This window comes from Stegostoma tigrinum, chromosome 1 (assembly GCF_030684315.1).
Source record: "Stegostoma tigrinum isolate sSteTig4 chromosome 1, sSteTig4.hap1, whole genome shotgun sequence".
Classification (NCBI taxonomy): Eukaryota; Metazoa; Chordata; class Chondrichthyes; order Orectolobiformes; family Stegostomatidae; genus Stegostoma; species Stegostoma tigrinum.
The window spans coordinates 184,895,057-184,910,271 of record NC_081354.1 but is presented as its reverse complement, the minus strand read 5'-3'; the positions used below and the strand labels follow the sequence as shown (position 1 = coordinate 184,910,271).

At 46.6% G+C, this 15,215-nt stretch overlaps 1 protein-coding gene across 2 annotated transcripts in view; it reads left to right on the top strand.

The window, feature by feature from the left end:
• Positions 1 to 4,167: 4,167 nt before the first annotated feature.
• The window catches only part of LOC125452817 (polyadenylate-binding protein-interacting protein 2-like), a 114,177-nt gene continuing 103,129 nt past the window's right edge, over positions 4,168 to 15,215 (top strand). The window contains exon 1 of one of the 2 annotated variants that reach the window (XM_048531732.2): positions 4,168 to 4,298. The gene's annotated coding sequence lies outside the window, so the exon portion shown is untranslated. The remainder of the gene's footprint in view (positions 4,299 to 15,215) is intronic. The other variant, XM_048531714.2, reaches the window with a different exon arrangement.

Genomic DNA, 15,215 nt, shown 5'->3' with positions numbered 1-15,215 from the left:
TAGAGAATCCTGGACCAACACTCCCAGATCCCTTTGCATTTCTGATTTGCGAATTTTCTCACCGTTTAGAAAATAGTCTATGCTTGTATTCTTTTTTCCAAAGTGCAAAACGTCGCATTTGCTCACGTTGAATTTCATCAGCCATTTCCTGGGCCACTCTCCTAAACTGTCTAAATCTTTCTGCAGCTTCCCCACCTCCTCAGTACTACCTGCCTGTCCACCTATCTTCGTATCATCAGCAAACTTCGCCAGAATGCCCCCAGTCCCTGCATCCAGATCATTAATATATAAGGTGAACAGCTGTGACCCAACACTGAACCCTGCAGGACACCACTCGTCACCGGTTGCCATTCTGAAAAAGAACTTTTTATCCCAACTCTCTGCCTTCTGTCAGACAGCCAATCCACAATCCAAGCCAGTAGCTCACCTCGAACACCATGGGCCCTCACCTTACTCAGCAGCCTCCCATGAGGCACTGTATCAAAGGCCTTTTGGAAGTCTAGATAGATAACATATACTGGGTTTCCCTGGTCTAACATACTTGTTACCTCTTCAAAGAATTCTAACAGGTTTGTCAGGCACGACATCCCCTTACTAAAACCATGTTGACTTGTTTTAATCTGACCCTGCACTTCCAGGAATTTAGAAATCTCATCCTTGACAATGGTTCCTAGAATTTTACCAACTACCGAGGTTAGGCTAATCAGCCTATAATTTTCCATCTTTTGCCTTGATCCTTTCTGAAACAAGGGAGTTACAACAGCAATTTTCCAATTATTTGGGACTTTCCCTGACTCCAGTGACTTTTGAAAGATCACGACCAAAGCCTCTGCTATTTCCTCAGCCACCTCCCTCGGAACTCTAGGATGTAGCCCATCGGGACCAGGCGATTTATCAATTTTTAGACCCTTTAGCTTTTCTAGCACTCTCTCTTTTGTAATGCCTACCGTACTCAACTCTGCCCCCTGGCTCTCCCTAATTGTTGGCATAATACTCATGTTTTCCACTGTGAAGACTGACGCAAAGTATTTATTATGTTCTTCAGCTATTTCCTTATCCCCCCTCACTAACCTTCCAGCATCAATTTGGAGCGGCCCAATATCTACTTTTGCCTCTCGTTTGTTTCTTATGTATTGAAAGAAGCTTTTACTATCATTTCTAATATTACTGGCTAGCCTACCTTCATATTCGATCCTCTCCTTCCTTATTGCTCTCTTTGTTATCCTCTGTCTGCTTTTGTAGCCTTCCCAATCTTCTGATTTCCCAGTGCACTTGGCCACTTTATAGGCTGTCTCTTTTTCTTTGATATATTTCCTGACTTCCTTTGTCAGCCCTGGCTGTCTCATCCCACCCCAGATAATCTTTCTTTTCTTTGGGATGAACCTCTGTACTGTGTCCTCAATTACACCCGGAAACTCCTGCCATTGTTGCTCTACTGTCTTCCCCACTAGGCTCTGCTTCAGTCGATTTTCATCAATTCCTCTCTCATGGCCCTGTAATTACCTTTATTTAACTATAACACCATTACATCCGATTTTGCCTTCTCTCTTTCAAACTGAACTCTACCATATTATGATCGCTGCCTCCTAAGTGTTCCCTTACTTTAAGGTCTAAAGTCTGGCTCATAATGTCGATTGGGAAAAACTGTCTGGTTCACTCATGTCCTTTACAGAGGGAAACTGCCAGCCTTACCAGGTCTGGGCTAAGTGTGACTCCAGACTCACAGCAACGTGGTTGACTCTTAACTATTCTCTGGGCAATAAATGCTGGCCTAGTCCTCACTTTGTGAATGAATAAAGAAATGTATCTGGTGCCCTGATCATTCTAAGCACTGGAGAATGAAGATTTGGAAGATGCTGCTAACTGAACCTTGGGTTGTTGCTACAGGGCATCACTAATACCACAGCACGCCTCCTCCAAAGTCCTTTCACCATAATCTCCTACCCTCACTCTCTCTTTAACCTCACGCTTTTCCCTTGTGCTGAATACCCTTTTACTTTCTGATTCCTCACTGTTCAGATAATAAAACGTGAGGCTGGATGAACACAGCAGGCCCAGCAGCACAAAAGCTGACGTTTCGGGCCTAGACCCTTCGTCAGAGAGGGGGATGGGGGGAGGGTTCTGGAATAAATAGGGAGAGAGGGGGAGGCGGACTGAAGATGGAGAGAAAAGAAGATAGGTGGAGAGGAGAGTATAGGTGGGGAGGTAGGGAGGGGACAGGTCAAGGAGGTGGGATGAGGTTAGTAGGTAGGAGACGGAGGTGCGGCTTGGGGTGGGAGGAAGGGATGGGTGAGAGGAAGAACAGGTTAGGGAGGCAGAGACAGGTTGGACTGGTTTTGGGATGCGGTGGGTGGAGGGGAGATTTTGAAGCTTGTGAAGTCCACATTGATACCATTGGGCTGCAGGGTTCCCAAGCGGAAAATGAGTTGCTGTTCCTGCAGCCGTCGGGTGGCATCATTGTGGCACTGCAGGAGGCCCATGATGGACATGCTGTCTGAAGAATGGGAGGGGGAGTTAAAATGGTTCACGACTGGGAGGTGCAGTTGTTTATTGTGAACCGAGCAGAGGTGTTCTGCAAAGCGGTCCCCAAGCCTCCGCTTGGTTACCCCAATGTAGAGGTAGCCACACCGGGTACAGTGGATGCAGTATACCAATGGAGAGGAAACCCATTCCTTCCTCCCACCCCAAGCCGCACCTCCATCTCCTACTTACTAACCTCATCCCACCTTCTTGACCTATCCCCTCCCCACCTATACTCTCCCTTCCATCTATTTTCTTTTCTCTCCATCTTCGGTCCGCCTCCCCCTCGCTCCCTATTTATTCCAGAACCCTCACCCCATCCCCCTCTCTGATGAAGGGTCTAGGCCCGAAACGTCAGCTTTTGTGCTCCTGAGATGCTGCTGGGCCTGCTGTGTTCATCCAGCCTCACATTTTATTATCTTGGATTCTCCAGCATCTGCAGTTCCCATTATCACCTCATTGTTCAGATTTGGGTCTCGAGTGGGGAGAGGCTTGGTGTGGACAAGATAGTGTCCTAGTGAACTTAAAACATTTGCAAGTTTACTCGGACGCCTCTGCCTGATGACCTCTGGCGAATTTCTACACTTCTGAGAGTTGCTGTTCCACTCCAAACCTCCAAGTGGCGTTTTTCCCCCGCAAGCCGATTCCTCCGCCTCCCACTAGGGGCGATACGGGCCAGCCGAGCATTCTCCTGACGTCTCAGAGACAATAGGAACTGCAGATGCTGGAGAACCTGAGACAACAAGGTGTAGAGTTGGATTAACACAGCAGGCCAGGCAGCACCCGAAGAGCAGCATGGTCGTCGTTTCGGGCCTAGACTCCACTCTCAGCAGCCTTGCTGCTCCTCTAATGCAGTTTGGCCTGCCGTGTTCATCCAGCTCCCTACACCGTGTTATCTCACATCCTCCTGATGTTATGGATGTAGCTGGCCACTAAGGGAAAGAAGCAACACCGGACAAACCAATCAGAATGAAGATCAGCCTGCGGAGCCGGCCAATCATGTCCTAGCGTGGGTGCGACCCAAGCCCGCTCCGCCCAAATTGAGCGGCCCACTTTGGCTGATAACAATAAGCAATACAGAATAAAACAGCGCAAGACCACCTCATGAAACAATACCAACAATTTCAACCTTTACTTTCCACCAGCAAAATCAAGCCACTGAGTGATTAAGATTTACGAAAAATAAAAACCTATCCAAACGAACAATCCCACCATCCATCAAACTCCTCCTCGGACAACTTCCATTGATAATGGCGGACAGCAGGAAAAGTGGGCAGGGCCACGCGGGAGGCGGGGCCGCAGCCGCGCTTCGTAATTGGTTCGCACGAAACAAAAACAGACCCACCTCCCTCCTGTTTGCTGTTCATGATTGATGTTTCCCACGTCCAATCAGAATGAGGGTCGGTTCACCTCCACCACCCGTCTACCGGAGTAACAGGCGGATTGACCAATGGAGTGACGGGCGTTGCGTCCTTTGATGGACGGCCTGCCTAGCTAACCGAAATGCGAGGCTTTCACTACCGGCCCGCCCACAGATGATCGACGTCCAAACTGACCAATGTAACAAAAGTAAATGGGGCATTCGTGTAGACCGTCCAATAGGAGATGGGAGGAGGCGGGAGGACTTACTTTTGCTATCTCCCCGGGCTGGTGCGGGCGCTCGAGCTGGGGAGTCCGTTTGTGCTCGTGCACGGTCGCCTGCCTGCCTGCTGCTGCTGAGAGAGATATACATATATACATACATAAGAGAAAAGGTTTTTAAACGTGGCCGACGAGAGGTAAATCCTTAAGGCTGCTTCAATTGTTCTGCGATGGTGGGTGTTTTGGGGGAAGGGGGAGGTTATAAGCATGTTTAATATTATTCTTTCCTAAGTGAGGTTGTTCCCATCCCCCCCACCCAACTCGGTGTTGCTGCTTATTAGAGATTAAATGATCTCCCTCCTACGGCCCCCTCTTTTCCTGGTGGCATATTGTCGCTCTAATGGGAAGCCATTCCCCCCCCATACCAACCCAACACCCCCTCCCACACCATCTCTTGCCCCAAAGCAACCCTCTCTCTTCCATCCCTCAGCACCACTCTCAATTCCGCCCCCCCCGCCACCATCACACCAATTCCGCCCCCACACCAAACCTGCCACACCACCTAACTTCCCCTCCCACACTAACCCCCCCGCATTAACTCTCTTCCCAACCAACCCTCTTCCTTCCATCCCCCAGCGCCACCATCTTCCTCCCCCACTGCACCAAGACCTTCTGTCCCATATCAACACCCTCCTCTCTTGCACCAACCCCATCTCCGCCCTCCCACAACAATCCCCTGCCGTACCAACTGACTCACCCCTCCCATACAGTACTCCCACACCAAACCCCCTTCCCTATAACAGACTCTCTCTGCAGCCCCTCCCCAAACCAACCCCCTCTGACCTCCCATCCCAATGCCACTCTCGCCCCCCCCTTCCTTCCGACGCCAACTTCCCTCCCCAACCCCACACCAATCTCCCCCACCACACCAGCCCTTTCCATTTGCCTCTTACACCTACCCTCCTCCCTTCCTCTCCCACTCAGCAAACTGCTCCTATCCCCACATCCACCAATCTCATCTTCTTCCCATCCACCCCACATGCCTCACCACTCCCACTGCTACCTGCCCCCCCCTGCCCAGCCCAACCACCCTCACGCTTCCCTTGTGGTTTTTGTCCTTTCCTTCTAACCTCTACTCACCATGGAACATATGTACGCCACCTCCTGTGCATACACATTCTGGATCCACCACCCCCCAACCCTGCCAAAAACATACACACACAGCTATAATCCAAATGCAGTCTTTATTTGGCTCCATACAGCACGTGACTGTATGCTCAATTTTGTGTTTTCCTCTCTCAAAGTATGTATATACATTTAGAAACTTACCTTTTTGTTGTATTTGGTTCTTGAAACTACCTCTGTGGGAATGTATGACAGGATGTGGATGCTTTGTGCCACTTTATGTTATAAATTATTCGTTGATTACAGTTTGTTCATATGCTTGTGTATTGTATCTGCGGATCCTGTTTGGTTTTTAGCAGTCTTGCAGTCTCTTACATGTTTGAACATCAGTTTTTTTTTGGAAACCAAATTCCAATGTCCACAGCAGGGATACTTAACGTTTTGCTGTGTGTGGTGCTATCACCGTGCAAGTTTGGATGTATTAACAGGAGCAGTTCACAGTTTGACATCCATGCCGACCCCATTGACAGCAGCCAAATGATTTCAACATAAAAACCTTCTGGCCTGGCATAACCTTCATTCCTAATAACCATAGAGCCTGATGACCCATGCGAATTGAATGAAGAATGTGAGCTTTACACTGGCTTTTGAACTATGTATCTAAAAATTAGAGCCAACCAAATAAAACAATGACATAGGATTATAAGCATGCTGAACAGTGGAAGTAGTAAAAGAGGGACAGGAGCTCTCGATTTTCAGATCCAAAGAATCAGCTTGAAGCTCCGCATGCACAGATCATCCATCAAAAAGATAATGAAGCAACGGATAGTGAGTGATGGGTCCATGAACATCTGCGTCTCCAGTGGGTGTTAAATCCGGCAAGAGTGCAGAAGTCATATGAGCGTATGATTAGGAGCAGAAGTAGGCCATTCAGTCATTGGAGCCTGCTCCACTATTCAGTAAAATCATGGTTGATCCGTTTGCATTCAGAATGCACATTCCCATCTAACCCCCCAACTCCTTCCCCTCCCCCTGATAATCTTTGATTATGTTGTCCAGCAAAAATCAAGTACCACTGCCTTAAAAATATTCAATGATGCCATCAATGGGAGAGGTGATGGCCTTAGTGGTATTATCGCTGGACTGTTAATCCAGGGAACCAAATAACATTCTGGGGACCGAGGTTTGAATCCCACCATGACAGATGGTGGTATTTGAATTCAATAAATATCTGGAATTAAGAATCCAATGAAAACTGTGAATCCATTGTTGATTGTTGGAAAAACCCATCTGGCTCACTCATGTCCTTTGGGGAAAGAAACAGTCATCCTTACCTGGTCTGGCCTGTATGTCCGGAGTCCTGCTCCAGGATCACCAGCTGCTTTGCTGCTGTAACACCAGGTCCCGCTCTGGGCTCATGAGCAGCCTCTCCATCACTTGACAGAGTCCCACTCCAGGTTTATCAGCTGCTGCCATGTTCCAGGCTCCGATAATGATGCCTTCATGCCATTTTTCCACTAAAAAATATGATAAAAGAATGAAAAGGAGAAGTGGATGGAGTAGACTAGTCCTGGACACCTTGAACACCGCTTACTCTGCCATTGCCATCTTGGAATTTTAAACCGGTGTCTCCTATTTCTGGACTTGGCAACAAAGTCAATTTTTATAGATGCACCATAGAAAACATCCTATCCAGATGCATTACTGCTTGATATGACGACCGCTCTGTCCGATACCGACAGAAATTAGAGTTGAGAACGCGGTCTAGTCTGTCATGAAAACTAGCTTTCCTTCCCCTGACTCCGCCTACACTTGCCAATGCCTCAGGAAAGCAACCAAGATAATCAAGCTCTCGCACCCCAGTTATGGTCGCTTTCATCCTTTTCTATCGGGCAGAACATAGAAAAGTTTTTGAAAAGCGAGTTTTGAGAAGATTTGTAGCTCACGTTGAGGTTCCGGATGTGAGTTTGCTTGCTGAGCTGGAAGATTCGTTTTCAGACGTTTCATCACCATGCTAGGTAACATAATCAGTGAGCCTCCGGTGAAGCAGCATCTTCGGAGCACAAAAGCTGACGTTTCGGGCCTAGAGGGTCTAGACCCGAAACGTCAGCGTTCCTGCTCCTAAGATGCTGCTTGGCCTCCTGTGTTCATCCAGCTCCACACTGTGGTAGAGAGAGATAATGGGAACTGCAGATGCTGGAGATTCCAAGATAATAAAATGTGAGGCTGGATGAACACAGCAGGCCAAGCAGCATCTCAGGAGCACAAAAGCTGACGTTTCGGGCCTAGACCCTTCATCAGAGGTGACACGCAAGCTCTGTTGTCTGCTTGCCAAGCCATCTTCCATCCATGAAGCCCGAAACGTCAGCTTTTGTGCTCCTGAGATGCTGCTTGGCCTGCTGTGTTCATCCAGCCTCACATTTTATTATCCACACTGTGGTATCTGGGATTCTCCAGCATCTGCAGTTCCCATTATCTCTGCAGGCCGATTCTAAATGTTTTGATATCTTCCCAATATAATTTCCCACATATCGTTGTCATCTGCAGAATTAACCACCAGGCCTTTGCTCCCCATATCCAAGTCATTGACATAAATTTTTAAAAATTGGCCCAGCACAGACGTGTGGAGGACTGCACTTGTGACATCCTGCAATCTGAAAAAGAATTAACACGCATGCTCTGAGATTGTGAGAGCATGGAATGCGTTGCCAGCAGCAGTTGTGGAAGCAAGGTCATTGGGGTCATTTAAGAGACTGCTGGACATGTATATGGTCACAGAAATTTGAGGGTGCATACATGAGGATCAATGGTCGGCACAACATTGTGGGCTGAAGGGCCTGTTCTGTGCTGTACTGTTCTATGTTCTATGTTCTATAACAAAGTGTGGGGCTGGATGAACACAGCAGACCAAGCAGCATCTCAGGAGCACGAAAGCTGACGTTTTGAGCCTAGACCCTTCTTCAGAGGTGACACGCAAGCTCTGTTGTCTGCTTGCCAAGCCATCTTCCATCCATGATATAACATTACCCTTTAGACCATGAGCTCTGACTTTGCCCAATAAGCTTTTCATTTTGTGGAACCTTGTGAAATGTCTTCTAGAAATAGAAGTCTGTCATTAGGCTTCACTTTATCCATAGCACTTTTTAAAGACTTCCATAACTTTGTTCATTTCTTTCTGACAAAACCATTGCTGACTCTTCCTTGTTAGTGATTTTTCTGCAAGTGCCCAGTTATATCCACCTTAATGATAGATTCAGACACCTTTCCCACAGCAATATATCAAGATACTGGCCTGCATTTTCCTGTTTCCTGCTTCTTTCCCATTTTGAGAAGAAGGGCTATATTTGTTACTTTGCTGATGAAATCTTTCCAGAGTCAAATAAAGTTTGAAAACCACGTCCGTTTCATTCGCCATCTCTTTTTTTAAAACCTCTCATGAAGCCCATCTGTACCGAAATACGTCTCAACAGGAAGCTTCATCAATTTGTTCAACATTGCTTCCCTAGTGATCATAATTTGACCAAATTCATTTCTTCCTTCAGTCTCCTGATTTAAAAGTAGACTGTGTCGGCAAATCCTAGTATATCAGACCATATGACATAGAAGCAGAAGTTGGCCAATGAATGAGAATGAGACTGATTTCATGATTCTCAACTAGTTTTTCCTGCCTGTTTCCTTTGCCTATTACCTCCATTAAGAATCTGTCCTACCTCTGCCTCGAATATACTTAATGATCCAGCCTCAACAGCCCTCACTACTAAAGAATTCAGCAGTTTCACAAGCCGGATGTGAGTTTGCTTGCTGAGCTGGAAGGTTCGTTTTCAGACGTTTCATCACCATGCTAGGTAAGATCATCAGTGAGCCTCCGGTGAAGCACCATCTTCGGAGCACAAAAGCTGACGTTTCGGGCCTAGAGGGTCTAGACCCGAAACGTCAGCGTTCCTGGATATTCTTCCTGACTTGTCTTAATTATTCCCATTGGTCCTAGACACACTCTCAAGGGGAAGTGATCTTTCCTCATTTGCCCAATCAAGTCCCCCAACAATCTGTATATTTAAATCAGGTTGCCTGTCTTTTTCTACATTCCAACGAGATCAAGCAAAATGTTCCTAATTTCTCCACACGGGACAGTCCCTCCAAACCTGGTATTGGTGAGAATGTAACTGATTTGATGATCCTCAACTACTTCTTTGGACTGCTTCCGATGTCTGTTCAGTATCCCAGCTATGACCTGACAAGCTCCCCTGCTCCTTTGATGGCTTGGCCTGCTGTGTTCGTCCAGCTCTATACCTTATTATCTCAGATGCTGGAGGATCTGCAGTTGGTACTGTCTGTAGCTGCTTGTACAGTTCTGGTGAAACTGCTGTACTTTTATGTCCCATTCCTTTTGAAATAGAGGGGTCCTTGATGCATGTTGGGGATATGTACTGGAAAAGTTGCAACTTATGTCATGTATTATATTGAAGATTTTTTTCCCCGTAAGAATAATATAAATGAGGTGGCTAGGGACTGTAACATGTTTAAAATCTCCTATTCGACTCATATCATGGTGACTTCTCCCATAAGAAACGATGAAACAGGGACTATCCCAGAGAAATGTTGTGCTTCGTAGTGAACATCCAAAGTATGCACTATGCATATACTTGGAGTTCATCAACTGCCATCTTACTGATATTATTCTTTTTCAGCACCACTTTGTCTGTTAGAAGTGGTAGGTTCAGCAGTTTCCTTCACTCACGTGCCAAATGGTCCTATTTAAAGTTCATCCGAGTATGGTTGGTGTTGCTTTGGTTCCTTTTTATGGAAAGAATCCACGGTTGCCTGATTCCCTACTTGCAATTTTGCAAAGTTTCATATCATGCCAAAGAATTTCTTAACATTTGTGCTGACTTTTCAGAAGTCCAAAAGAATGTTGTGTTTCTGGATAATGTAAAGTTGAAATGGTGAAACAGATTTCTTCGAACAGGACCTAATGAAGTGCCTCTATTGAGAAAAATCCTCCTTCAATTCCATACTTTCTTTTGAAGACAAATGCTTAACTGATTCAGTAAGATGTTCATTGCTTAGAGTCATACTGTGTGTCTCGAGTACCTCATTGACATCATTTTCTCCTTTTTGGAAGACCACTTCCTTTGCTGGTTGCACGATTTCACCACATGCATGTGATACCTCTGCACCCCTCAAAGGAATGCACAGCATCAGGATATGTTTTCTTCTATAAACCATTCATTGTGATTCAAGATTTTGTTCCAAGAAGAGCCAGCCAGTAATGCTGAACATCTTTCCAGAATTCCTGGTCCATGAATTTGGTGTTGTCATCAGGTTCATGTATCAGCTTGTGGAATGTCTTCCTCAAATGATAACCTTTTGAAGCATGCAATAATACCATTGTCCATAGGCTGCATTAACAACATTACCCTTGGCAGCATAAACAGAAATTTTAATATAAGAACGCAACTGTTTGAAATCCAGATTGTGGGCATGAGCGTTATGTAACACAAAATAAGTCTTGAAAAGAAGGTTATTTCCCTCACAGTACTTTTTAATTTCTGGCACAAAATAATTAACCAACCACTCATGGAAGGTAATGAAGTTTGAAGCTGGATGAATACAGCAGGCCAAGCAGCATCTCAGGAGCACAAAAGCTGACATTTCGGGCCTAGACCCTTCATCAGAGAGGGGGATGGAGAGAGGGTTCTGGAATAAATAGGAAGAGAGGGGGAGGCGGACCGAAGATGGAGAGACAAGAAGATAGGTGGAGAGGAGAGTATAGGTGGGGAGGTAGGGAGGGGATATGTCAGTCCAGGGAAGACGGACAGGTCAAGGAGGTGGGATGTGGTTAGTAGGTAGGAAATGGAGGTGCGGCTTGGGGTGGGAGGAAGGGATGGGTGAGAGGAAGAACAGGTGAGGGAGGCAGAGACAGGCTGGGCTGGTTTTGGGATGCAGTAGGTGGAGGGGATGAGCTGGGCAGGTTGTGTGATGCAGTGGCGGGAGGGGACGAACTGGGCTGGTTTGGGATGCAGTGTAGGAAGGGGAGATTTTGAAGCTGGTGAAGTCCACATTGATACCATTGGGCTGCAGGGTTCCCAAGCGGAATATGAGTTGCTGTTCCTGCAACCTTTGGGTGGCATCATTGTGGCACTGCAGGAGGCCCATGATGGACATGCCGTCTGAAGAATGGGAGGGGGAGTTGAAATGGTTCACGACTGGGAGGTGCAGTTGTTTATTGCGCACCAAGCGGAGGTGTTCTGCAAAGCGGTCCCCAAGCCTCCGCTTGGTTTCCCTAATGTAGAGGAAGCCACACTGGGTACAAGGAATACAGTATACCACATTGTCGGATGTGGAGGTGAACCTCTACTTAATATAGAAAGTCATCTTGGGGCCCGGGATGGGGGTGAGGGAGGAGGTGTGGGGGCAAGTGTAGCTCTTCCTGCGGTTGCAGGGGAAGGTGCCGAGTGTGGTGGAGTTGGAGGGCAGTGCGGAGCGAACAAGGGAGTCATGGAGAGACTGGTCTCTCCGGAAAACAGACAGGGGAGGGGATGGAAAAATGTCTTGGGTGGTGGGGTCGGATTGTAGATGGCGGAAGTGTCGGAGGATGATGCGTTGTATCCGGAGGTTGGTGGGGTGGTGTGTGAGGACGAGGGGGATCCTCTTAGGGCGGTTGTGGCGGGGGCAGGGTGTGAGGGATGTGTTGCGGGAAATGCGGGAGACGCGGTCAAGGGTGTTCTCAACCACTGCGGGGGGAAAGTTGTGGCCCTTGAAGAACTGGGACATCTGGGATGTGCGGGAGTGGAATGCCTCATCTTGGGAGCAGCTGCGGCGGAGGCGGAGTAATTGGGAATAGGGGATGGAATTTTTGCAGGAGGGTGGGTGGGAGGAGGTGTATTCTAGGTAGCTGTGGGAGTCGGTGGGCTTGAAATGGACATCAGTTACAAGCTGGTTGCCTGAGATGGAGGCTGAGAGGTCCAGGAAGGTGAGGGATCTGTTGGAGATGGCCCAAGTGAACTTGAGGTTGGGGTGGAAGGTGTTGGTGAAGTGGATGAACTGTTCGAGCTCCTCTGGGGAGCAAGAGGCGGCACCGATACAGTCATCAATGTAACGGAGGAAGAAATGGGGCTCGGGGCCTGTGTAGGTGCGGAAGAGGGACTGTTCCACATAATCTACAAAGAGGCAGGCATAGCTGGGGCCCATGCGGGTGCCCATGGCCACCCCCTTTGTCTGTAATACCACTCATGGGAGGTATGCCTCATTATCTAGGCCATATGCTGAGCTTTCCATCTTGGAGGAAGCTGGGATTTTAGTGTTTTTCAGCACATGTTCAAGAATGAAAATCCACTGGTCCAATGGCTTAAATTTCATATTGCCGTCAGTGTTGCATTCAACCAGCAGAGTTAGCCTGCTTTGAGATCTTGAAGGCAGGAGCAGTTGTCTTGCTTACAGGAATGTCCTATATCCAATATAACCCAATTTCATCAGTGTTATACACCTGACTAGGATCATAACTGTGCTCAATGCTTTCCTTAAATTTTGCTAAAAACACTTAGACAGAATTTAGATAAGGTTTTATTTTAATAGTCACTTCTGCAGGATCACAGGTCTACAGTAAAAATAATGTATGAAGCCGTGATTCTATGGTGCCATCTTTAAAATACAAAATACGAAACCAGAATTTAAAAAAAAAAGAAATAAAAGGCACAGAGCCCAAGATAAAGAAAAATGCACTGATCTTGAACTCCTTGCCTGAAAGGAGAGGAAAAATTCCAAGTTTTAAAATTTTATCCCCCTGGGCTAGCCCTGGATGGTGGTATGCTCCTTTGATTACTTTGGTCACTGCTGCCACTGATTGTCAGGAGGGGCCGCTGCTGCCTTTCTGACTGCCACTCTTGCCTCTGATCTGCCACACGTGCTTGGGCGATCAGGCCCACACTCTCCCTGCCAAAAACACAGACAAAGTTAAAGAGAAGGGAGGAAGGAATAAGAGCAAAAGTACAAAAAACAAAGCAGATGAATGAGCTCCAAACTCAGCGCTGCTACTCTGCCGCCATCTTGATAATTTCCATCTGCACCGGCTGATTCTCCAAGCATTTTAACATCTAATGATATCATGTCTGAAGTTTGTAACTCAAGGGCAGCCTTGAATGGTTTCTCTCTCAATGTTTCTTCCTCTCTCATGTCCTTTTTCGGGTTCTCGTACAAGCTTAGGGCCTTCTCCTGAATGAAGGTTAAGTTAATCAGAGCATTCTTGTAATGCAGATTGCTGGCATCATGGATTAATGATCATTTCATGGTTTTTTTTCCTAATAACATGTCTTTGCCTTATTATTTTAACCTCTGAATGATTTAGAAGATCCTTAGCTTTATATTCTATTTCATCCGCATTTTTTACACTTGTGTATACACTTGTTGGAGGAAGTTTCAAACAGCACCCAATATCAATCGTCTGTTCATTTCTCTTCACTTTATCACTTCTATTTTAACACCTGGCATAATACTGCAGCGTGTTTTCTTAGCGCTGCACCTTCTGTCTGTACCCATTGTTGAAGGGTTCTGACAGTCAACTAGAATGAATACTTCTTAAGGTAGCGGCTTAGACATAAGCTAATTTGTGTCTTGTTCCACAAACTGGCAGTGACATGAGTATGGGATGAACATCTATTGTGACAATATATATCATGGGCATTGTGTGAAGGACACAGTTCCATTTGCCTTCCCTATTCCCTGCTGACCTGTAGGTTTCTGCATTCTTACTTAATTTAAATTATATTCACCTCCTCTGTTCTTCCTGCCAAAGTGCATAACTTTACATTTTGCCATATGATAATCCATCTGCCTCATTTTTGCCCACTTGCTTAACCTGTTACTTTGTTAAATTAACTCTTCATTCTTGCCCTAAAGGTCCAATTCTCACTTTACATTTTACTCACTTAGATAACTGCAGAAACGTTTGTTATTTTATGCATCCAGCGAGCTTTCCTTTCTATTTTCTAATTTATTTATCCTGATTAACCATTTAGTTATTCTGTTATTTTTTGTAGTCTGCCCATCATCTGACATGCCCACTCCCCTTGTGCAATTATATGCTTCGTACTTGAGTTTGATTTTCTCCTTAACCTCTTTAGTTAGATGTATAGATAGTCAGCCCTCTTCTTCAAATTTTTCTTTTATAGTAGAAATATACTTCTGTGTATTCTGAAATATCCCTTTAAATGGCTGCTACTCTCCTAACTTAATATTCTAGTTCTGTTCATCTTGCTCAGCTTTCATACCAGAGATGATGGAAACTGCAGATGCTGGAGAATCCGAGATAGCAAAGTGAAGAGCTGGATGAACACAGCAGGCCGAGCAGCGTCTTAGGAGCAGGTAGGCTGACATTTCGGGCCTAGACCTTTCTTCAGAAATGGTGGAGGGGGGAGGGGGAGAAGGTTCTGCAATAAATAGGGAGAGAGAGGGAGGCGGATCGAAGATGGATAGAGGAGAATTTTAGGTGGAGAGGAGACAGACAGTTAAAGAGGCAGGGATGGAACCAGTACAGGTGATGGTAGGGATGGGTGAGGTCAGTCCGGGGAGGACGGATAGGTCAAGGGGGCGGGCTGACGTTTGTAGGAAGGAAATGGGGGTGCAGCTTGAGGTGGGAGGAGGGGATAGGTGAGAGGAAGAACAGGTTAGGGAGGAGGGGATGAGCTGGTCTGGTTTTGGGATGCAGTGGGGGGAGGGGAGATTTTGAAGCTTGTGAAATCCACATTGATACTATTGGGCTGCAGGGTTCCCAAGCGGAATACGAGTTGCTGTTCCTGCAACCTTCGGGTGGCATCGTTGTGGCACTGCAGGAGGGCCAGGATTGATATGTCGTGTAAGGAATGGGAGGGGGAGCTGAAATGGTTCGCGACTGGGAGGTGCAGTTGTTTATTGCAAACCGAGCGTAGAAACAGCTGCATCTCTCAGTCACAAACCATTTCAGCTTCCCCTCCGATTCCTTACACGACATGTCA